Below are 25,159 nucleotides of genomic sequence, written 5' to 3' on the forward strand. Positions count from 1 at the left end.
GTGCAGCTACATTAACGAGATAAAATACAAGTTTGATGAGATCAATCAATCAATCAGGAAATTCGTAGAGCGAACTACTTACCCGCAAGGGTCTGGGGGTGAGGGGGGGTTGCTGCTACTGCTTGAGTAGTCTCCTGAAGGTTAGTAGGTCTTGGGTCTGAGATGGCTAGTTTCTTCTTCTAAAAAAAAAAGATAAACAGTAAATAGAGGGTCTAAGGGAAACGTTTAAGACCACGCATGGATATATTCCCCTAAGATAACTTAAGGAACACAACAACTATCCATGGGTCTGAGAAATTACAGGATTACAGAACCTATCGAGCTGTAATCCTGTTGTGTCACAATCTTTCCACAGAAGAAAAAAGAAGAATTTTACTAGGAAGGAAATTCCTTTAAAAAGGACGGAAACCCATCACTCACCGAAGTGACATGCTTCATCATCTGGGTTCTCCTTCCTGGTTACGTAAAGTATGTAACCAAGGGCTACAACCTTCTCACTAAGGGAGCTCACAGAGGTTTTCAATTTGTAGGCGAAATTGAGAAACTACAGACGTGAGGAGATGTTCTCTGAATGTGAGTGTTGGACGCAGTGGATGGAAGTGAAAAGTGATGTTAACATGGGTAGTGGAAGAAAAATTATTTATTGATATCTTCTACTAACCAGATTAAAAACAGTGCCAAAAGCAGTTTTTAGAAAATTAGCTGCCTAGATGTAACTGGTTCTGGTGTACATGTTTCGGCCTTCTGGGATATTAGATATATCCTAGGCCTTCCTCAGGACCACAACAAATAATTGGTACTGCGTCGTGAAACAAATAAACAAGTGACAAATCAAGGTTGGAATCAAGACACCCAGAAAAACCTGATTTGCAAGTGTGACGCTCCTCCAAAAGTGACAGGATATTGTTAAATCCTGAAACAAAAGAGTGATGTTAGGGATCCAGAACATTAGGTCAAGTGTATATATTATATTGATAAGTCAATAACCCTCTCTTAGGACATATCAAATTATGCGTTTCTATCAACATTTTTTTCTTTACAAAGTTTATGCTCACCCGTCTCTTCCGGGGACTGGACCTCACCTCACCTGGCCACAGCTCAGGAATGGAGGTCCCGCTCTATCAACAAGAGGAGAAAAGATCCAAAAAATGATGTACATAGAAAGAACGTCCTCTTCCTTGTTCATGCATTTACCTCTATTTTCTATTTTTTTTTTTAAAGACTTATCTTTCCTGTATTAAGCGGCACCCTATAGACTAGACAAGTCTAATCCTTTTCTTTGCAATTGAAGATTGCAAGCTATATCAAAGCTCAAAAGTGCATGGTTTATGCTTTCGTGATGTGTTTTCAAATACATTCTAAACACTCACCGCGCATATTAATCTTGTAACAATGACATTCTGTATGATGTTTTATTCGAGTTTGTACTATTAATGCTGAGTTTGTACTATTAATGCCTTGAACATGGTTTCCCATAGGAACCCATGTTATGAGATTTTGGGCCTAAAATGTTCTCTGTGTTGAACTGTTGTTTTGTATGGGGAAAACAGTAACTATAACTCAAGTCAAGACAAGCCTTACTTACCTTATATTGTGAAATCCTTAGGTGTGGTATCTAGGCATACCACCCCCAGTAATCGGTGTGATCTGAAAGTAATCAAAAAGTACCCCAAAAGTAATTATTGTGTAATAAACCTGTTCTGTAAAACCATGCCTAATTGCATTTCTGTGTGAAGGTTTACAGTTGAAAGTATATGTTTGAGACATATGAGCTGCAGATTACACACTGTGCATAGATCGCCACCTAGTGTTGGGCCCGGATGTTTCAGTTTGTTGTTGTCCTGAAAAGTTCTTTGGAAGTCACAAGATAGGTGACTCCTCCTTTGGACCACATTGCGCATGGGCATCGGCTCCATCCTCAGATTGTTTTTTTCCGCCATCAGGCTCGGATGTGTTTCCTGCGCTCCGGTTTGGAACCGAATTTCCTTTGGCGCGCAATCCTCACCCAGTTCGACAGTATTGTTTCGATCGCGACCCACATCAACGCGATTCATCAACCAACTTCGAAGTCTTCGATTCCGGTCGTTGACGAAGGCCTTCGGGCCTACCTAGGCCTCATCTTCTGGCTCATTGAAAGGACGCCATTCAAAAAGTGTCCTCAATGTGGGTCAATGTTTTCCCACACCGATCTACATGAGGCGTGCAACCTTTGCTTCTCACCGGAGCACGAGGCCAAAGACTGTTCCGCTTGTGCCTCTTTCCGCTCAAAGAAGATAAATCGGGACCAACGAGCTCGAAGAACAATTGCTCGCTCGTCAGCTTCCATCCCCGACGACAGCTTTGGAGAGGGCGTTGACGTGCCAGAACATCAGCACGCCGAAGAAAGTTGAGAGGAAAGAAAGAGAGAAGTTGGCCTAACGGCTAGGGCGCTCGACCTGGGGATCTGGGTTTGAGTCTCGGTAACGACGCCAAAACCTCCTGTGATTCTGGGCAAATCACTTAATCTCCCCGTGCCTGAAATGAAAGTGTGTCCGTCCTCATGTAACGTAACTGGTGCTATGTAAAGCGCTCTGATACCCGATTCGGTTCGGGTCTAGTTCGTGCTACATAAACCTCTGCAAAAAAAAAAAAGTTCCAGCCCTTTTGGTGCCGAAGACTCAGACGTCGAGAACATCATTCCAGCTCAACGGGTCATAAGTAAGACCGTCGACCCCAACCCTTCCTCGACACCCTCAAAAAAGGCTTCGGCCACACCCTCACCTTCGGGCCCGGGTACACACCGAGAGGCTGCTTCCCATTCCCCGCCTTCGGGCCCGGCAAAGAAGCCTACTAAGCCTTCAGGCAGCTCGGGCTCAAGCCAGTCTATTCCCGGTGCCGATCCGATACCGACACCAAAGAAGCCATCTTTCTCAACCATGCCAACTGCTGCTCCAACACCCAAGCACTCGGCGCCGAAGACTAGCACCGGCTCATCGATGCCGAAACCACACTCGGAGCCAAGTAAAAAAAACACCTAAAGGCCCCGATTCACATGCTTCGGAGCCGAAGAAACACCCGGAACCGAAAAAACATGTTCCGGTAAAAGACATTTCAAAAGGTCACACTCCTAAACCAAAAGACCCTAGACCATCTACCAACTCAGTGCCAAAAAAACCTCCGGAACCGAAAACTTTGACGCTGAAGGATCTGCCCTATACAGAATAACTTTTTACACCAGATCCTCACCAAAAAACTCTTGTTAAAGATCATAAGACTGTCCAACTAGCTCTTAGCTCCAAGAAGCGACCGCTAGAAGCGCCAGCACCTCCTCCTCCTCCAAAGAAGAGAGACATTGCAACCTCTCCATTAAGGGTCCCTTTTCCACCACCTCCCCATACTGTTCCTCCTCCAACACCTCCTCCACCACCACATCATTCTCCTACACCATCCACTAATCCAGATGATGATGTGGATACAGACTCTGATGACACAGGTGGTGGTGCACACGACCCAGCAGGGACCAATAGTCCCCCTCAGTCATCTAATCCTTGGGATGATTATAACATGATGTACCTTACGTCCCACAAGATGATGTATACCCTGCCAGACCTTCCCCACCAGAGGACACTATAGGTTGTAACCTACTAGTCCAAAGAGCTGCCCAGTACCATGGGGTTGACATGCACACCAATGCTGTCGAAGAAGATTTCCTTTTAGACACTTTTGATAACACACAAAGGTCTACTGCCATTTTGCCAATGCTTAAATGCGTCATTAAGCATGCAACAGAGGTTTTTAAAGATCCTGTCAGGGCTCGAGTCTTCAACCCTCGCATTGAGAAACACTATAAAGCTGCCCCTACAGACCCTGTTTACATCAAAGGTCCAGCACCACTAGATTCTTTAGTAGTGTCTAATGCACGTAAACGTGCTAACTCACAAACATCAGGTGAGGCCTCACCACCAGATAAAAAAACTAGGCTCCTTGACGCCTCTGGTAAACGAACAGCATCACAGGCAGCTAACATTTGGCGCATTGCCAATACCCAAGCGTTGTTGGCAAGATATGACAAGGTACATTATGATGAGCTGGAGTCCATAATGATGGATTTAGGCCCAGATCCTTGTACTGGGATGAATGTTTGACATTGTTCTACATTCTGGCCATCAACTGTGTTTTTTGCAATTTTCACCCCGAGTGGGCTGGGTATGCTCAGACGTGAGTCCCATGCTCTCCACACCACTGGAGTCAAGCCATCCAGGCTGATGAAGGCTGATAGCCAGAAACCGGTCCTTGGATGCTTGATTCCGGTCTGGGAAAGACATGGCTTGGTAGTTCGGACTGGACTGGTCCCATGAGGCACAGGGTCAGAGCTGATTTGCATATAGCCAGTGTCTAACCCAGGGTAGTGTGGAGTGCAAAAATACGATGGATTTAGGCCCTGATCCTTGTACTGGGATGAATGTATGACATTGTTCTACATTCTGTCCATCAACTGTGTTTTTTGCAATTTTCACCCCGAGTGGGCTGGGTATGCTCAGACGTGAGTCCCATGCTCTCCACACCACTGGAGTCAAGCTATCCAGGCTGATGAAGGCTGATAGCCAGAAACCGGTCCTTGGATGCTTGATTCCGGTCTGGGAAAGACATGGCTTGGTAGTTCGGACTGGACTGGTCCCATGAGGCACAGGGTCAGATCTGATTTGCATATAGCCAGTGTCTAACCCAGGGTGGTGTGGAGTGCAAAAAAACGATGGATTTAGGCCCAGATCCTTGTACTGGGATGAATGTATGACATTGTTCTACATTCTGTCCATCAACTGTGTTTTTTGCGGAGTCCATAATGCAGCATCTACCAGACAAATATAAAAATAGGGCCAATGAACTCATACAGGAAGGTAAAAATATTACTAATACTTCCATTCGTTGTGCCCTAGATGCTGCAGATACTGCCTCAAGGGCAATCAATACCAGTACCCTTTTGCGGAGACATGCCTGGCTACGTATTTCAGGTTTTAAACCTGAGAAACAAAATTCCATCCTCAATCAGCCATTTGATAAGGCACATTTATTTGGCCCTGATGTTGATGTGTCTTTAGAAAAGATTAAAAAAGACACCGACACAGCAAAATCTATGGGACCCTTGCAGCTGCGAGCTCCCAGACGTTCTTTTTGTCGATCATCATACAGAGGCAACACAAGAGGCTACTCCTCCGAAAGCCCCTCCACTTCCTACAAAACCACTAGTCAATCCACATACACTAAGGAGTACCATAGAGGGGGTTACAGGGGTAACAACAACAAAGGCAGAGGCAAAACCAACAACTCCTGCTCTGCCTCCATCCCTACCCAATGACTTTTCTCCCCTTCCCCCACAACATTCCACTCCTGTGGGGGGAAGACTGCAGCAATTCCTTCCTGCCTGGAACAACATCAACAGGTGGGTGTGACAAATTATTCAGTCAGGTTACTGTCTAGAACTAACATCTACCCCCCAAACATACCACCCAAACAGCGCCCAATGTCACAAGAACATCTGTCACTGTTAAAGCAAGAAGTAATGTCTCTACTAGAAGAAAGTGCAATAGAACCAGTTCCTCTGCACCAACAAAACAAGGGGGTTTACTCCCTATATTTTCTTATTCCAAAATAGGACGGCTCTCTAAGGCCTATTCTGGACCTCAGACCGCTAAACATATACATACAGTCAAACCATTTTCACATGGTCACACTCCAACAAGTCCTTCCTCTCCTGTTACAAAACAACCTCCTTGCTACTCTAGATCTCAAGATCGCATACTTCCACATTCCCATTCACAAGGCTCACAGGAAGTATCTCAGATTTGTAATAGACGGGCAGCACTATCAATTCAAAGTACTCCCATTCTGAGTCACAACAGCACCAAGACTATTCACCAAGTGCCTAGCAGTAGTGGCAGCACATTTACGAAGATAGCACATACATGTGTTCCCGTACCTCGACGACTGGCTCATAAAAGCCAGCTCATACAACCAGTGTGTGGAACACACTCACGCCATGATCCAACTGCTCCACAACTTGGGGTTCACAATAAACCACACCAAGTCTCATCTGCAACCATCCAAAGTACAACAGTACCTCGGTGCTACAATAAACACCTCAACAGCGCTAGCTTATCCCACTCCAGTAAGGAAAGCCAGCATGCAAACTCTTCTCAAAAAGTTTCAGCCACAACACTCCATTCCAGCACGAGTGTTCATGCAACTCATAGGGATGATGGCCTCTTGCATTTTCATAGTGCCCAATGCAAGACTTCAAATGCGTCCTCTACAAGAGTGCCTATCACATCAATGGAACTAGGCTCAAGGTCAATTAACAGACCTAGTGTTGGTAGACGGTCAGACACATCGCTCTCTGCAGTGGTGGAACACCAAAAACTTTTCCAAGGGGCGACCGTTCCTAGAGCCAGGTCCCCAAATAGTCTTGACAGCGGACGCATCGCTCTCCGGCTGGGGAGCCCACCTGCTACAACACACCATGCAAGGCAGGTGGACACCACAACAAAAGTTACTTCATATCAATCACTTCGAGTTACTAGCTATATTCCTAGCGCTGAAAGCATTTCAAAAACAAGTATCAAACAAAGCTGTGTTAGTCCACAAGGACAACATGACAGCCATGTACTACATTCAGAAACAGGGCGGATCACACTCCCTGCAACTTTCTCTACTAGCTCAGGACATATGGCGCTGGGCTATACCTCAAAACATATTCCTTCCAGCCCAACATGTTCCAGGAGTAGAAAACACCATAGCAGATTTGTTAAGTCGTCAAACACAACAGACCCACGAGTGGGAACTTCATATGCAAGTTCTTTAACCATTCTTTCAGATGTGGGGACAACCTCAAATAGACCTCTTTGCCACTCAGGAAAACGCCAAATGCCCAAGCTTCGCCGCCAGATATCCACACCCACTGTCCAAAGGCAATGCCATATGGATGAACTGGTCAAGCAGATTTGCGTACGCTTTTCCACCTCTACCACTCATGCCACAAGTAGTACGCAAACTACAGCAGCTTTCTCTAACCCTCAACCTAGTTGCTCCAACGTGGGCCAGACAGCGGTGGTACACAACACTGCTACAACTGTCTGTGGTACCGCACGAAAAATTATACCTGTCTCCACACCTTTTAACACAGAACCATTGCGAGATGAGGCACCCTGACCCAGCTCAGCTCAACCTAGCGATTTGGCTCCTGAGGTCTTAGAATTTGGATATCTGAACCTTCCTCCAGAATGCATGAATGTCATAAAAGAAGCTAGACGCCCAAACACTAGAGCATGTTATGCAGCCAAGTGGAAACGCTTTGTAATATATTGTAACAACAATAAAATTAATCTCTTAGACGTGTCTATTCAACACATCATAGGATACTTACTGCACCTCAAAAGATACAACTTAGCCTACACGTCTATTAGACTGCATCTTACTGCAATAGCAGCATATCTACAAAACAGACAGCATCTATCTCTGTTCAGAGTGCCTGCTATTAAAGCCTTTATGGAAGGTCTTAAGAGAATAATTCCTCCCAGAGTGCCACCTTCACCTGTGAGGAATTTAAACATTGTTCTCACACGGCTAACGGGACCTCCCTTCGAACCATTACATAAATGTGAACTACAATTTTTAACATGGAAGGTTGCGTTCCTAGTAGCTATTACTTCACAGCAAAGAGTTAGTGAACTACAAGCACTAACCATTCAAGAACCCTGTTGAAAAATGAGGCAGCATCGGTGAGGCCTGCACAAATAACATGACACATCTGTCCTTCACTGGGAACCAAACACCCTAGGGCAGCGCCTGACTCTCAGAGGGTAGCGTTGCGGAGCAGTCTCAGGCTTACTCAAGGGAGGTGGTGTGTGCTAGTAATCACCATTTGCAGGTGTGCAAAAATAACACTCAATAATTGATTGTCCAGTCGGTACTTTGCTTTATAAAAGTAAGAGTACATTTATTAAACACACACACCACTCAATACTACACACCAATTTACAAATATACATAAACTGATGAAATTACCTTGTGACATTGCATAACATCTCCACCCCTCCCGCAGGGGGGGTGGGGTCTAGTACCACCACTCCCATGTATGCACATCATCTTGCCCCCAATGCAGTGAATTGGTCTTAACCTGGAGCGAGGGCCCTATGCACTGGCACCATCCCAGTGGCAACCTCCCCCCCCCATTACCTCCACAAGCATTAAATGGCTACACCTGCCTTGGTGACACATGATCCTGACTGAGCATCTCCTGCTGACCATACAGTAGGCACCTCTACATCTTAAGGGCTAATAGTCTGGGGTCTTCACCTAAGCGCAGCAGCAAGAATACATGTTTCGCACATTTTAGAATGATAGTACTCAACACATGTGGATATCATTAAAAATGCATTGCAATTACAGCCCCTGAAGGCATCATAGATCATCGCAGGATTAAGTAAATACAGTCAGACACCCAAGCAGGAGTGTCTAGCCACTTAAATCCTCTTAGCTTATAACATCACCTTAAACATCAGTCCCTTGAAAAGAAATAACCATTAATAAATGCACTTCAGTGCAATTACACCTCTTCTTCTCCAGGGAATACCCTTCTCCAGACATCCCCATCTCAGCCCTTTACTCCTTGATGCAATTATCATAACACCCACAGCTGAAGAACAAAAGTTCCAGCCCAGAAGGTGTTAAATGCAGGGTTGAGCCCTGGTGGGGTTATTCTTTTCAAATCCCCAGGACACCTAGGGTGACTTATCTCTTCATGCTGGGGGGGGGGGGGGGGGGGGGGGGGGGGGGCACCACACACCAGAATAGTAGGCTTCCAAACGCCTGACAAGGCATTTTGGGGCGATTTTTCTCCTATTTGTGAATACTTGATGAGCGGCTCTCCCGCTGTGCTGGGGAGAGCCGTGCTGACCCGCTGGCGGCTTCGCCGCATCTTCAGGCCCCGTTGGGGGGCCCAGTCCCACCCAGACCAAAGGTAAGGGGATGCGGCGCGGGGAGCCCACCCCCGGCCGCTCCGTGCTTTGGTCTGGGGCCCGGTCCCACCCGGTCCCCTGGCTCCTCCCCCTCCATGTCTGGGGCATGGTCCCACCCGGGATCCCCGCAGGCTCTCCACGTTGGAGGGCAGTCCAGGGAGCCCACCCCTGGCTGCCTCCACCGGCTCCCCGCTCGGCCCGCACCCTGGTAGGCGAACGCGGGAGCTGGTCCTTCAGTTCTCGTCTGCCCGCTCCGGCGGGCAGACACGGAGACCAGCGCGGCTCCCGCTCTCCTCGGGGGAGTGCAGCGGCATTCCCCCCCCCCTTCCTTCTTCCTGACTTCGGGGCCCGAGGATGGGGTCCCGGACCCCTCGACACACACCTTCGGGGTGGGGGGCGACGGCGCTCCCCCCATCCTGGATACTGTGGGGCCCGGAGATGGGGTCCCGGGCCCCTCCTCCCATCTTCTTGGCATGGGGCGCGACAGCTCCTCCTCACACGGGGCCCGGAGTTGGGCTACCGGGCCCCTCCTCCATTTCTTCACGGGGAGCGCGACGGCGCTCCTAGGCGCAGGATTCAGCTGGGGCCGGGGTGAGCTGCTGGTACCCCACGGGGTCATGTTCACGGGGTGCGCGACGGCGCACCCCGGCTTTACTTCTTTGGGGAGGCAGCTCCCGGGACCTGACCCACCCCGGGGACATCTATGAGACCAGCGGCGGAGCCCCACTTGCTTCGTCGTCGGTCTTCTTAGAGGTCAAATGTCGCCTACCTTCCGTGGGCCATACCTCAGCCCCTGGGGGTCCGATCTGTCCCATTTTCGCGTCTTCTCGCTCCTTGTGGCATCCCCCAGCCACTGGGAGCACTCCCCTTCGTCCTCCGGGTCTCCAAGAGGGTGCATTCTGCAGGGAGCAGCCTTCACTGGCTCCCTGCACCTCTCTTCTCCCTGCGCAGAGGCCTCTTCTTCTGCGCCCCGGTCCTGGGCTCTTCTTCTGGTGCTGTTAGGGGCCTGGGGGGCAGTCAGGGGGTCTCTCCTTTCACCTGCCCATTGCACCAGGCTCCAGCACCTTTCGCCTCAGCAGACCACACCCCAGAGAGAGCTTCTCTTCCTGTGCAAGTACTTTTTAAAAGTTGAGTAGGGGGCTGGTGTGAGAAGTTGGCCTGCTATATGATGCTCACTAGTTCTAGTGATCACCTTGTATCAGTCCAAACAACCCTTATGGTGATTGGTTGTAAGTCAACCTTATAGACCAGCTATCCTAATGGTAGCATGGACAAAGCAGTCTTAGGCTAAACTCTTTCGGCATGTGAAGCCAGCTGTTTTACCACAATATAACCCCTTGAATACCAAGTGAAAGGACACCACACAGGTTGTTATGAAAATCAACAGTATATTTATTAATAACAACACCTCTGAACTCTTTATGAGGTCAGAGGGCTAAGCACATGACAATCTCTTACGAAAAATACTACAAGTCGCACAAAATTACAATGGTGCCCTAGGGGCACGACAAACCGTATACTAAGTAAGTGGAATGTGAAAGTCGATAATAGGAATGGAGCTGTCCAGAGGCTGTAGGATCGAGGGGACCACGCTATACTAACTTCAGGTAAGTAATAGGAGGCCCACGGAACGCGTGTGCAGAGTGTGAACTCTCACGCGAGATGCGTAACGACGTCTATGGACAGTACAGTTCAAGTTAAAGGTGAGTACTGACAATCCTGACTAGATAGGACTAAAACGACTGTGGAACTGGACACTAGGACAGTTAAACTACCCTTGGGCACCGAAGTGCTCTTGTTACCTCACCCACGGGCTGCGGGTGCACAGGTGTCAAAGTGCGTCGGGTTCTCGCGTTGAAGTCAATGGAACCTGAAAGAAAAGATGCTGCAGGCGACCAGGAGGAAGATGTCCGGTGCAATCCAAGGGTGGATTGTTGAAGAAGGAGACCTGAAAGCAGAGGGGACAATGTTCACAGTCACTAGCCAGTGACTGGAGTGGAACCAGGAAGGAACCAGATGTCGACGTCGCGATCAGGTGAAGAGTGGACGCTTGACTCTGCAGCCACGTGGACCAGGAGGTGTCTTCGACGACCAGGATGGAGGCACGAGCTGTCCCACGCAGGCTCTCGCTGTCGGCAGTGTCGGATCCGGGCTGGGACTCAACAGGCCTTGGCAAAGGCAACCCACGCGGTGAGTGAAGAAAGCGTCTGGTGCGGACTAGGAGAGTCCGGGGTGCCCCTCTTTTGGAAGGGAGCGAGGGCCAGTCTGGAGCAACCAGACCAGCAGTGAAAATTCAAAGGTTCGTCGTCTAGGAGGCCACTAGCCAGCCGGCAAGTGACCAGACAACGCGTCGAGCAGGAACCAAGCAGAAGGGCCCCACGCAGATCTCGTGAAAGCTGGAGGGCTGATCTTCGGTGCAGGGGCGGCTCGGAGCTGGGGCTTCTCAGTCCCCAAAGCACTTGGTCGAGTTTACCTCGGGGGTCGTGCTGGAAGCGAAGTGCAGGTTTGTTCAAGATGGCCGGTCCCACGTGTCTCGTCGCACCCACGGGTCTCAGCTTTGCTGCAGATGTAGGTAGAGGTCGGAGAGGTCTGGGAATCCGGGTCTCGTCGAGCTCTGAAGTCTGGATCCTCGAGGGAAGACGACAAAGTGAAGCCGCTGGACGCTTGATGGTGCCTGCAGTTGCAGGGTGGACACTCCTTGTCCACAAGGGAGATTCTTCAGTCTTCTGTGGAGCAGAACGTCGAAGGCCAGAGTTTCTTCTTCTTGAATAGTTCAGGATAATCTAATTTGGAATGGGACCAGCTCCTACCTTTATTCTCCTAAAGGGGGCTGCACTACTGACTAGGTCCCTCCCCTGGGTGGGACCAGGAAGGGGGGTGGCTACACCCCCTATCCTTTGTCCGGTTTCCCGCCAGAGCTGGGGCAGGGATGCCCCAGCAACTGGTTTGAACCGGTGTATGCACATGGCACCTTGTGTGCCCCAGGCATGTCTCATTCCTTTCAGGCCTTCCTACCTCAATACACAAAATCCTGTCTGGGGTGGTGCTAGCACCTCCCAAGGCAGGAAACCCTTTGTCCTAGCCATCCTCGCTGGAAGGACTCCCAGCAGCAGGAGGTCAGACTTGTGTCTGTGGTGGCAGCATCCATTTTGTGATGCTGAGGCTCGAGTTAACTTTAACCGGGGTTCACAGTTACATACATGTCGTGTCCCTCTAGAAGGGTGGAATGCTACCCCCGTCGCCAGAATTGGCGAGGGGGTAGTATTCCAAATCGTATGACACCTAACTCGACATGTTTTGATAATGTTATACCAGAGTTAGCATTTAACCGCGAGGTTGATAATGCACTTAAGAGTATATGGTATAACGTTATCATGGAACAGCTATTAGGACTTGGTTCCGCAAGCTGCAAACGGGCTCAGCTCATGCCAGAGCACCATCTCACATAATTCCAAGCACTCTGCCTTCAGGATTGTTAAGGCCTTCCATAGGAGTGACTGATAGGAATATATGTGTCCATTTTAGGGTTAGATATAGGTATACTATATCTACAGCAAAGGGTGATTACACCACCTTGCCCCAGCTGTCATGCAGCCAGTTGTGTCAGATTTAGATGGCCAGCCAGGGGTGGCATAATACACGCTTCAGCCCCTGGTAGGCCCTGGGTACACCTATGCCCTGGGTACAGGGACTGATAAGGTGGCCCAGTACCAATTGGTAAATGCACTTAAAGTACATGGATGTCAATTTAGAGAGAGAACAGCTAGACTGTGGGTCTGATTAGCAGGCCCACAGCAAGGGAAAGTCGTAAACCAGTGAAGCAAAAAGCAAAAATCTGGGGTGACCATAGGATTGCAGACCCCACTCTCCTACAGCTGGCAGGAAGTCTCAGTGTGTCCTATCAAACAGTGACACATCACTTCCCTGCCCCTGCTCCCTCCTTCTTGTTCAGTCTCTGGGTTGTTCAAACATGGCGTCGTCCGGTGTCTCTGGCCACATGGCCTCTGAAACCCAACTCCTTCCCCCCTCACTGCCTTTCCTCCTTGGTGCAAACTGGTGCCTGGCACCCAGCGACAGCAGTTGATGGATTGGCGTTTAGCTCCACCTATCTTTTCTCCTTGGAGGGAAGATCTTCGCTCTGGGAAGAAAGGTCATTAATCTAACCTGCCATGGTCAGACCCCAGCCAGTGACTCAGAGAAATATGACATTTCCGGATGACCCAAAAGCAGTACAAATATGACTTTGGACTCTGCAGAATACTCATTTTCACATCTGCTATGGACATTAGTGCATGTCTGGAATCTGTAGGCTTTGTGGAAGTCATTTTAGCCATGGACCCCACATCCCCATAGGGAAATAATGAAGTGAAAACACAGTAAGACACACTGACTTTCCCTGGCATGTTCCTTTCCAGTGTATAAAACCTATTCCATGTCACCAGCCAATTCTGCCTAAGTCCTGCCACACCATTCACTCTGTAGCTGCTCCTGGACTGCGCACTCTAGGAATCTCCCTTGTGCAGCCCCTACACGTGTGCACGCCCATGTACACCCGTGTCTGCATGTAACCAGCACGGTGTCCCATACTCCAGCTGCTGCGCAGCGGCCTAGTCAAACCAGGGGTACACCAGCCAAATCTCCAGGCAGTCTCCTTCATTATGAGTTACCTGTGGGTGAGTCCCAGATTATGAGTCTCCCCCACAGTAGGTGCTCAAAAAGAGTAAAATCCGTGCGGCTCATAGTGTCAGAACCACCTTCTAACAAACCCTTTTTGCAAATGCATCATAATAAGGTTGTTCTATGTACTAATCCAAAATTCCTGCCCAAAGTCATTTCTCCCTTCCACCATAATCAATCTGTGGAACTGCCCGTTTTCTTCTCGCAGCCACAGACAGTAGCAGAAAGAGCTCTTCATACCCTAGATGTCAAAAGAGCATTGCTATACTAAATCGAGAGAACACAACCGTTTCGTAAGACAAAACAACTTTTTGTGTCTTTCTCTCCACCGCACAAGGGTAATCCCATTTCAAAATCTTGGATAGCTAGATGGATTGTCAAATGCATACAGATTTGTTACCACAAAGCTAAACGTACGTTATCTGTTCCTCCTAAAGCCCATTCTACAAGAAAAATGTGGGCTTCAATGGCATTTTTAGGGAACATTCCCCTAGATATCATCTGCAGAGCAGCTACATGGTCTACACCGCACACATTCACAAAACACTATTGTGTAGATGTGCAAACCAAACAAGCTAATGTGGGCCAGGTGTTCTCCAAACATTAATTTAAACTACTGCAACAGATAGGGGTGGTCGCCGCTAAGAGTGGGTACTGCTATTCAATCTATGCACAGTGTAATCTGCAGCTCATATGCCTCGAACGGAAAATGCTACTTACCAGTATGCATCTGTTCTTGGCATGTAGAGCTGCAGAGTTACACACGCCCACCCGCCTCTCCGGCTACCCTTGTCTGTTCCAGTATTATCTTAATTAGATATTGATTACATGGGCATCCTTCCTTTTCTTGCAAAGCTCCATCATTTCCCTAATGGCGAAAAACAATCTGAGGATGGAGCCCATGCGCAATGTGGTCCAAAGGAGGAGTCACTTATCTCGTGACTTCCTAAGAACTTTTCAGGACAACAACAAACTGCAAACATCCGGGCCCAACACTAGGTGGCGATCTATGCACAGTGTGTAACTCTGCAGCTCTACATGCCAAGAACAGATGCATACTGGTAAGTAGCATTTTCCTTTCCCTACCTGTGGCAAGTCCTACTTGGGTCTAGAAATAAAACATAAGTATTCATTTTTATACGTATCCAATTGGCCTGGATTCTGCCTTTGAGTGTGTGTAATCAGCCCTTGAATGAGTGAATACAATAAATGCTTAATACACCCTCTGGATAAGCCTTACTTCTCACCCACACTACTACAAAGATTGTTACTACTTACCTAATTTAGCCTCTGCTATACTACTAGGGACTCCCTGGACTCTGTGCACACTATACCTTACTTTGGTATAGTATATATAGAGCCACCTTCCTACACATAGGTCTTTCTATGGCCTCTTATCTGAAAGAAACAGGTTAGTATTAGATTCCTTACCTTAGAATATCCCCAGGCGTCAGTCTGGATCCGGAAACTTTTGCGTAGCAGTACCCCTGCGCGTCGGTAGGCGTCGTCTGCAGGCGTCCCCTGCGGCTCCGCGTCGTCGGCGTCGTGCGCCGTGATGACGTCGCTGGAGTATATAGACGCCGCCTCCGCGCGCTGACGTCAGTTCTTCTTTTTTCCGCGCCAGTTAGCGCTGATCCGAAGAGCAGTACTCCGGTCTTTCACCAAGTTTTTTGATAACTCTAACCCTTTCGGTGCCGGTAGGATGCCCGGTTTTAAAAGTTGTGACGGGTGCGACCGCCTGATGTCGGTCACCGACCACCATCGACTCTGCCTCCGGTGCCTGGGCGCGGACCACGACGTCGAGTCCTGCGTCGACTGCCGGGCCTTGACGAGTAAGGCTAGGCGGGAGCGGTCCCGCAAGCTGCTCGAGCTCCGGATGTCGGCCCCGCGTCGAGAGCGGTCCCGGTCCGGCCGGAGGTCGAGGGAGCGGTCGAGAGAACGGTCGCGGAGCCGCCACGAGCGCTCCGGAAGTCGTCACCATTCCTCCGGTTCCTCAGGTAAGCGACACAAGAAGTCGGGGCGTCGTCATCGCACCCCCGACGCTCGCGTGATGCGGCCTGGGGTTCGGGTGGCCCCACCCCCGCGGCTCCGCGTGGGTCGCCGACGCTGCCTGCTCCATACCCGTCGGTCCCTGGGCAAGGCGCGTCGCGCGAGGAGATAGAGGAGTTCCTCATGGCCATGAGGGCGCTGTCTCCTCCGACGGGGCCTACGGCGCCTGCGGGCCCGGTGGTCCCGTCCGGGGGCCCGAGCGGTTCGGGTGCTCCTGCCCCGGCACCGTCGGGTGCTCCGGCCCCGGCGCCGCTGGGCCCTTCAGGGTCGTCGCCGGCTGGTCACCCGGCCTCTCCGGCGCTGATTCCATTGGGGCAACCCGTGGTGCCGCCTCCGCGCGGCGCCGTGACTCCGACGCCGGTTCTGGCTGGCGTCGGGGCTCCGGCTCCCGGCGGCGCCACCCCCATTCCCTCTCCAATTCCGGACGCGGAGTCGGACCGGCGTCGTCCGACGCCGAGTCCGGCGCCGATGGGGCCCATTGGCCCCGAGGAGCCGGTCTACATCGTTGAATCCGAGTATGGTGATGATGAAGATTATGGAGAGGGTTGGGAGGGGTCTGAGGACCCTCTGTCACGCGAGTGTCGGTACGACGTGGACTGGACAGGTGACTTGGGTGATGCCAGTGGTCTGGACGAATCTCCTAACCCTGGTTTTGTCTCGCCTCCCACTGTGGCGTCGGAGGCTGGGGCTGCCTACTCTGTGGTGCTGATGAGGGCTGCCAAGGCCTTGAGCCTTGAGCTCCCCATCGCAAAAGTGAAGCCTAACATCCTCACCGAGGTCTTCAAACCGCAGTCATCCCCACAGGAGCCTCTGCTGCCGTTTAATGAAGCCTTGACGGACGTTCTGTTGGGCACGTGGTCCAGGCCCGCTTCAGGTTCGCCTGTTGATAGGAACGTTGCCAGGCGCCACCGTCCGTGTCCGGACGACCCTAAGTTCCTGTCCACCCATCCCACCCCTGAGAGTCTGGTGATCCAGGCCTCAACATCCCAATCCGCATTCCCGTCGGCCCCGCCCGACCGGGAATCTAAGAGGTACGACCAGTATGGCAAGAAGGTCTTCTCGTCCCTGAGTGCGGGACTGCTGTCTTGCAATACCGCATGCCTCTTGGGCCGCTACACCCACTCTCTGTGGGATACGGTCGCGGAGTGTCTGCCGCAATGCCCGCAGGAGGTACGGGACAAGCTCGGCCAGGCTATGGTTGAGGGCCGAGACGCGGCGAGGTATTCCATCAGGTGTGGTCTTGATACGACCGACTCGCTGGGCAGAGCGATGTCCACGACGGTGGCGATTCGTCGCCACGCCTGGCTGAGATCCGCCAATGTTTCGCCGGATGTCCAGAATGCCTTGATGGACATGCCGTTCGATGGCAGTCGCCTGTTTGGCGACAAAGCGGACAACGCGCTTGAGCGCTTCAAGGACTCCAGGGTCACGGCCAAGTCCTTGGGTCTCTCGACCCAGCGCCAGCAAGCGGGTTCGTTTCGCTCCTTTTGTGGCCACGGAAGGGGCGGTCCCACACGTGCTGCCAGCCACGCACCGCAGAACACTTCTCAACGCGGTGGCGACCGTGGATTCCGCCGTGGTGGCGGTCGGGGACAGCGGCGAGGTCAGGCCACACCTCCCCCCGCAGCAGCCTCCAAATCCTCCTAGTCCGAGCTTTCAGGCCCATGTGACGCCAGTGGGTGGCAGGGTTCGCCATCACCACTCCCGCTGGCGCACTCCACTCCCGCTGGCGCACTATCACATCGGACAGGTGGGTGCTGCAGCTCGTCCGAAGGGGCTACTCCCTCCCCTTCGAGACCACTCCTCCAGCCATGCCGCCGCAGAACCACCGTGTGTCGGGGGACCACTTGACACTTCTGCAGGAGGAAGTTACGGCCCTCTTGGCCAAGGGGGCCATCGAGCGCGTTCCTGGGCCAGAAGTAGGGTGTGGTTGCTATTCCCACTACTTTCTGGTACCCAAGAAGGACAAGGGGGGCCTGCGTCCTATCTTGGATCTACGGAACGTCAACGGCTTCCTCCGGAAGGAGAAGTTCAAGATGTTGACTTTGGCTCAGGTCTTGGCTGCTCTAGACCCACTACACTGGATGGTAGCGTTGGACTTGCAGGATGCGTATTTTCACATCCCCGTCCTGCCGGCCCACCGGCGTTACCTGCGGTTCACGGTAGGCCACGAGCACTTTCAGTTTATCGTGCTCCCATTCGGCCTTACCAGCGCCCCACGGGTGTTCACGAAGGTGATGGCGGTGGTCGCAGCTCATCTGCGCCGGTTAGGGGTTTCAGTCTTCCCCTACCTCGACGACTGGTTGTTGAAGGCGGGCTCGCCCCAGACAGTCGTCCACCACAACCAGATGACGGCAGACCTCCTGCACGAGCTGGGGTTTTCCATCAACGTGCCGAAATCACACCTGTGCCCCTCTCAAAAGCTCCTTTTCATCGGAGCGGTTCTCGACTCGGCACAGTTTCGGGTTTATCCTCCGGAACGGCGGGTCCGGGATATTCAGGCTTTGATTCCCATCTTTCAGCCGTTATCCCGGGTCTCGGTCAGGTTGACGCTGCGGCTTCTGGGACTGATGGCCTCCTGCATCCTTCTGGTGCATCACGCCAGGTGGCGGATGCGGGCTCTGCAGTGGGACCTGAAGTTTCAGTGGGCCCAGCATCAGGGCAACCTATCCGACCACGTCCTGATCTCGGAGGGCACTGCGAGACAGTTGCAGTGGTGGCTTACGGACCGCGATTGGGTCAGGGGCAGATCCCTCTCCCTTCCCCAACCGGAGCACGTAGTTGTGACGGACGCGTCCCTCCAGGGCTGGGGAGGCCACTTGGGAGAGGCGGAGATCAGAGGCATCTGGTCTCCGGCGGAGTCCCGGCTCCATATCAACATGTTGGAGCTGCGGGCGATTCGCCTAGCACTGAAGGCATTCCTCCCCTTTGTCAACGGGAGTGTGGTGCAGGTGTTCACGGACAACACCACCGCCATGTGGTACTGCAACAAGCAGGGCGGAGTGGGGTCGTGGACCCTTTGCCAGGAGGCTCTGCGCCTCTGGCAATGGCTGGAACGTCAGGGCGTGACTCTGACGGTTCAACACCTGGCAGGTTCTCTGAACGCCAGGGCGGACGAACTCAGCCGTCGGTGCTCGGTGGATCACGAATGGCGTCTGAACTCGGACGTGGCGAAAGGCCTCTTTCTGCAATGGGGAGAGCCTTGGTTAGATCTATTCGCCACAGAAGAGAACGCGCAATGTCATCAGTTTTGCGCGTTGGAGTTTCCAAGACGGCACTTGCTCGGCGACGCCTTTCGGCGCGAGTGGAGTTGCGGTCTGTTGTACGCCTTTCCGCCTATACCACTTCTGCCCAGAGTGCTGAAGAAGATCAGGCGCGACCGGGCTCAAGTTATCCTTGTGGCTCCGGACTGGGCTCGAAGGTACTGGTATCCCGAGCTACTCAGCATGTCAGTCGGTCCCTCGATCCGCCTGCCCCTTCAGGAGGACCTTCTGTCGCAGCAGCAGGGGACGGTCCTCCACCCGAACCTGTCCAGTCTCCACCTCCATGCTTGGAGATTGAGCGGCGACAGTTGAGGCCATTTGACTTGCCTCCTGAAGTCTGTGATGTGATTCTGGCAGCCAGGCGTCCCTCCACAAAGTCGGTATACGCCTGCCGGTGGAACAGATTTGTGGCATGGTGCACAGCAAAGGCTGTGGATCCCCTTTCTGCCCCTCTCTCCGAGGTTCTCCTCTTTCTTCTCTCTCTGGCCCAGCAGGGCTCTGCTCTGGGCACTATCAAGGGCTACCTTTCTGCCCTTTCCGCCTTCTTACGGCTACCTGATCAGCCATCTTTGTTCAAGTCCCCTATTGTACTGAGATTCTTGAAGGGCATCACGCACATGTATCCACCTGTTCCGTTTGTGATGCCTCAGTGGGACTTGAACCTGGTTCTGACTTTCTTGATGTGCGCTCCCTTTGAGCCGCTTCATTCCTGTCCTCTCCGTCTTCTCACTTTAAAGACGGCCTTCCTGGTTGCCATCACCTCTGCCAGGAGAGTGAGTGAGCTCCAGGCTCTTTCTGTGAAACCTCCTTTCTTGTCCGTTCATCCTGACAAGGTGGTTCTTAGAACTAGACCTTCTTTCCTGCCCAAAGTAGTTTCTGCTTTTCACATAGGGCAGTCCATCACCTTACCCTCCTTCTTCCCGCCTCCGCATCCTTCAAAAGATGAAGAGCGGCTCCATCGTCTGGACCCAAAACGTGCGCTTTCGTTTTATATGGATCGCACACGCCAGTTCCGGGTGGATGACCAACTATTTGTTGGCTACGTGGGTGAGAAGAAGGGAAGGGCGGTACAGAAACGAACCATCTCTCGGTGGGTCGTCCTGTGCATCAAAGCATGCTACTCTTTGGCTCGGAAGGAGCCTCCTGTTGGGCTGAGGGCCCATTCCACTCGGGCCACGGCGGCTACTACCGCCCTGGGCCGGGGAGTCCCTTTGCAGGACATTTGCCAGGCGGCTACGTGGGCCTCGCTGCACACCTTTGCGAGGCATTACTGCCTGGACAGTCAAGTCCGGAGGGACGGCTTCTTTGGCCGTTCGGTCCTCCAGGATTTTCTTGTGTAGGATTGTATTGGTTCGCAGACCCACCACCGGGGTTGGTATTGCTGGGGTATCTATTCTAAGGTAAGGAATCTAATACTAACCTGTTTCTTTCAGATGAACAAGTTACTTACCTTCGGTAACGATATGTCTGTAAGAAACAGTAGTTAGTATTAGATTCCTTACCGCCCCACCCATCCTCCCCGTTCTGCGAACTGATACCTAGGGTTAAGGACATCCCTTTCAGGGCCCTAGTTTCACATGGCACCAGTGTTAGTTCTCACATGGCTCTGCGTGTTCTGGCGCGGAAACGCTGTGTGCAAAGAACTGACGTCAGCGCGCGGAGGCGGCGTCTATATACTCCAGCGACGTCATCACGACGCAGACGACGCGGAGCCGCATGGGACGCCTGCAGACGACGCCTACCGACGCGCAGGGGTACTGCTACGCAAAAGTTTCCGGATCCAGACTGACGCCTGGGGATATTCTAAGGTAAGGAATCTAACACTAACTACTGTTTCTTACAGATATATCGTTACCGAAGGTAAGTAACTTGTTCGCCAACCCCAGTATGCTATCTGTCACTTTTGCGGTCATGAGAGGGGCTTCCAATCGCGTCTTTACATGCTCAGCCACTCATCCCAGCAAACCGTGCAATATTTTCGTGGCAGAGGACGCGGATGTATGTCGTTACTACGCATGCTTTTACAACGCATGCCTTTACCACGCAACTTTTACAACGCAAGTCGTTACAACGACTTGCGTTGGGGGGGCGCTGGATAGTGAATAGTTTCATTTACTATTCCAACTCCAGTCCCCGTGGATAGTAGGGAAGGTTTTGGATACTAAATTAAACTATTCCTTATCTTACAGCGCCCCCCCCGCGCAAGTCGTTGTAACGACTTGCGTTGTAAAAGTTGCGTGGTAAAGGTAGTGCGTGGTAAAAGTTGCGTTGTAAACGCTGTCTACCAGAGGACGCTGTTCCCACAGACCACGTGAGGCAGGCAGCCAGAGTTTTCGAGCCAGTCCACCATCCCTCCTGGCAGCCTCAGCCTCCAAACATCTTTAGTATGCCCTCCCACCTTCATGGGCATCAAATGGGGGGGGGAGGATACGCCATCACCTGCACTACTGGAAGTCAATAACATCACCCATTAGGTTTTGCACTTATTGCAGAGGGGCTACCCCCTCTCCTTTGTGACCATCCCCCCACCCATGCCGCCTACTTCCGTCAAGCTGACAAAGGACCAACTCTGTGCTTCATCAGGAGCTGTGTACCAAGGGATCTATAGTGAAGGTGCAAGCATCAGAAGTAAGTTGTGCTTGCCACTCCCACTTCTTTCTGATGCCCCAGAATGATGGAGGATTTCGTCCTATTTTACACCTGCACCATCTCTTCCTGAAAAAAGAGAAATTCATAATACTCATGCAAGTCCTGTCTGCCCTGGACCCAGGAGACTGGATGTTATAGCTAGACTTATTGGATGGCTATTTTGACATCCCTGTCCTGCCTGCCCACAGGTGTTAGCTGTGGTTCATGGTAGGCCAAGAGCGCTTTCGGTGTTCTGTATTTCTCTTTGTCCTTACCAGCACACCTCAAGTGATGCCGGTGGGTGCAGCTCAGCTGTGGAGGTCATGGATTCCAGTCTTTCCCAGCCTCAATGTTTGGTTGTTGAAGGTAGTCATCTCCCACCTTCAGGCTACAGCGAACCTTCTGCACTAGCTAGGGTTCACTATCAACGTTCCGAAGGTACATTTGACTTCTACTAAGACGCTTCCTTTCATCTGAGCTTTTTAAGACACAGTGTAGTTTTGGGCGTATCCTTCCGAGAGGCAAGTCCAGGAAATTGATAGCGATGTTTCGGCCTCTATCCTGGATTTTGAGTGAGACTGACTCTGAGCCTGTTTAGACTCATGACCTCCTGCATCCTTCTTGTGACACATGCCCATTTGCATATGACCGCTTTGCAGTGGGACCTGAAGTTTCAGTGGGCACAGCATTAGGGGAATCTTTCCGACCAGGCCCAGATCTTGAAGGGAACTGCAAAATACATGCAGTGGTGGCTAACAAACAGTGATTGGGTCAGTGTTGGACCCCTCTCACGCCCCAACCAGAGCTGAATATAGTGACAGATATATCACTTCTGGGGTGGGGCAGTCATCTGATTGAGGCAGAATCCAGACTCCACATCAATCTGATGGGGCTTTGATAGACCCATCTGGCATTGAAGGATTTACTTTCCTTCGATCAGGGGAAGGTTGTTTCAGGTGTTTAAACACAACACCACTGCCATGTGGTATTGCAACAAACAGGTTGGGCTGGGGTAGTAGACTCTTTGCCAAGAGGTGGACATGGCTGGAACATCAGGGCATATCCCTGATGGTTCAACACCTGGCGGGCTGTCTGAACGCCAGTGCAGACAAACCCAGCTGTCGCTGCCTAGTGGATCAGGAATGGCATCTCCATCAGAAGGTAACACAAGTTCTCTTCCAAGGATGGTTAGAGCCTTGGTTGGATCCGTTCGTCTCCTTTGAGAATGTGCATTGTCAGCAGTTTTGCGCACGGGAGTTCACGTAGATGCTTTTTGTCTCGAGTGGAGCTCAGGTCTCCTATATGCCTTTCTGCCAATACCACTCCTGTCCAGAGTTCTCAAGAAGATCGGGAATGATCGGGCTCAAAATAGTTTTCTGGATCCGGATTGGGCACAAAGAGTCTGGTAAGCCAAGCTGTTAAGCAACATCATGAGTCCTCTATTCAGGCTGCCTCTTCAGGAGGATCTTCTGTCGCAGCAACAGGGTAGGGTTCTAAACCGGACCTGAAAATGATTTGCTTTCATGAGTGGAGATTGAGCAGCGATAGTTTACAACTTTTGACGTTCCGCCCAAATTCTGTAATTTTATCTTGACAGCCAGGTTCCTCTCCGCCAAAACAGTATATGCCTGCCGTTGGAACATATTTGTGGCATGGTGTACAGATGAACAAGTTGACCCTTTTTCTGCACCCCTTTCCCAGGTTCTATTGTTCGTTCCTACATTGACCCAGAAGGGCTCCGCCTTGGGCACTTTGAAAGGCTATACCTCTGCCATCTCTGCATTTCTGCAGTTGCCACATAAGCCATCCCTGTTCAATCCCCTTTTGTATATAGGTTTTTGAAAGGTCTCCAACACGTGTTCCTACCTGCTCCCTTCATTTTGCAACAGTGGGATCTTAATTTAGTCCTCAAATTTCTAATTTGCGCTCCTTTTGAGCCATTACACAACTGTCCTATCAGGTTCCTTACCATAAAAAAACAGCCTTCCTAGTGGTAATAACATCTGCCTGGTGGATCAGTGAGCTACAGGCTCTGGCATCCCAGCCTTCATACTTTACCTTCTACCCAGACTAGAGCATCTTTCTTACTGAAGGTGGCAGCACCCTTTGATTTATGCCAGCCCATCACCCTCCCTACGCTCTGCCTCACCCCTCTAAAGGAGAGGAGTGACTTCTTCAGCTGGACCCAAAAAGAGCATAGTTGTACCTTGACCGCACAAAAAGAGTTTAGAGTGGATGATTAACTCTTTGTGGGGGTACATCTGAGCCTAAAAAGGAAGGGCGATGCAGAAACTGAATGTCTTACAATGATGGTGCTCTGCATCAAAACCTTCTCCACACTGGGCAAAGAGCAACCTCCTGAAACTTTGCAAGTTTATCCCACCAGAGCCAAGGTTGCGAACACTGCGTTAACTCGCAGAGTACCTGACCTATATATCTGTCAGACTTCAATGTGTGCTTCTGTGCACACATTTTTGAAACATTACTATCTGGTCAGACAGGTCCACCGAAACAGACATTTTGCCTGTTCGTTCTATAGGATTTCTAGTTTAATCCATGTTCCAGCCCCACACCCGGGAAGGTATTGCTTGGGTATCTATTCTATTCTAAGGTAAGTAATCTGCGGCGAGAAGTCAAATCAAATCAAATTTAGCTTTATTCGATTTATCTGAAAAATCATAAAAGCATACAGGTACAGTTTATACCATGAATTTAAAAAGATTTCCACATTAAAAAAGTTTGTAAAGGAACTGTAAAACATTTTTCCATATATAAAAAGTCAGCGATAAACATATAACCAAAAAAGTCTCATGTTAGAACTGGTAAAGAATTTAAACATGTAAGGCTTACACCATAGAATTTCTGTATTTCATCACTGACATTAGAAAACGAGAAACAACAAAAATAAGATGCACCTCATCTAGCAAAAGTAACTTCAGATAAGCAGTTTTACATGTTCTTATGCCCCAAGATTTAAGAAGAGGTAAGAGGAATAATTTCCTCGGGGCAGAGTAGAGATAACAGAAGAACATAATATGAATGTTACTTTGCAATGAATGGTCATCGCATGGGCAAATTAAATTCGCCGAAGTCCAATCATTGTGTTTTGGGAGGGTGACCATACGGAAAAAGGTACCTAAACGCAGCCTTGTAAGAAGCATGCGAGGGTAAGGTGCAATTTCAATCCTGAGATACATTTGTAAACCTTCGCTAGGGGTAATTTTTTGATAACTCAGGGTAGAAGTCTTAAGTTTCTCAATGTTCCATCTGGCGCTTTCCAATTGTGTGATTAAAAGTTTTTTGAGAGCTGGCCTAGACAAGTTTTCTAGGGACTCTGGAGTATCATAAAATTCGGGGTGTCCAATTTTAGAGAACATCAGCTGGACGTATCGTAGCCATTTGATTTTGGATACACCATCCAAGTTTTTACAGTCCGCGATGAGTTCTCTGTTAAATTGGCATTCCATAGTGGTCCAGATTTTGTGCCACAGCAAACACGGTGATAACTTTATAGTGTCGCTAAGGTATTTAAGGCCAGTCTCAATGTGG

The 25,159-nt window shown here is 50.7% G+C and overlaps 1 protein-coding gene across 7 annotated transcripts in view; it reads left to right on the plus strand.

Annotated features, from left to right (window-relative positions):
- Positions 1-25,159, plus strand: part of MAP4K3 (mitogen-activated protein kinase kinase kinase kinase 3) — a 1,422,157-nt gene that overhangs the window by 936,740 nt on the left and 460,258 nt on the right. The gene's annotated exons all lie outside the window — the stretch shown is intronic.

The sequence above is a fragment of the Lissotriton helveticus genome, chromosome 6 (genome assembly GCF_964261635.1).
Source record: "Lissotriton helveticus chromosome 6, aLisHel1.1, whole genome shotgun sequence".
In the NCBI taxonomy this organism is placed as follows: Eukaryota; Metazoa; Chordata; class Amphibia; order Caudata; family Salamandridae; genus Lissotriton; species Lissotriton helveticus.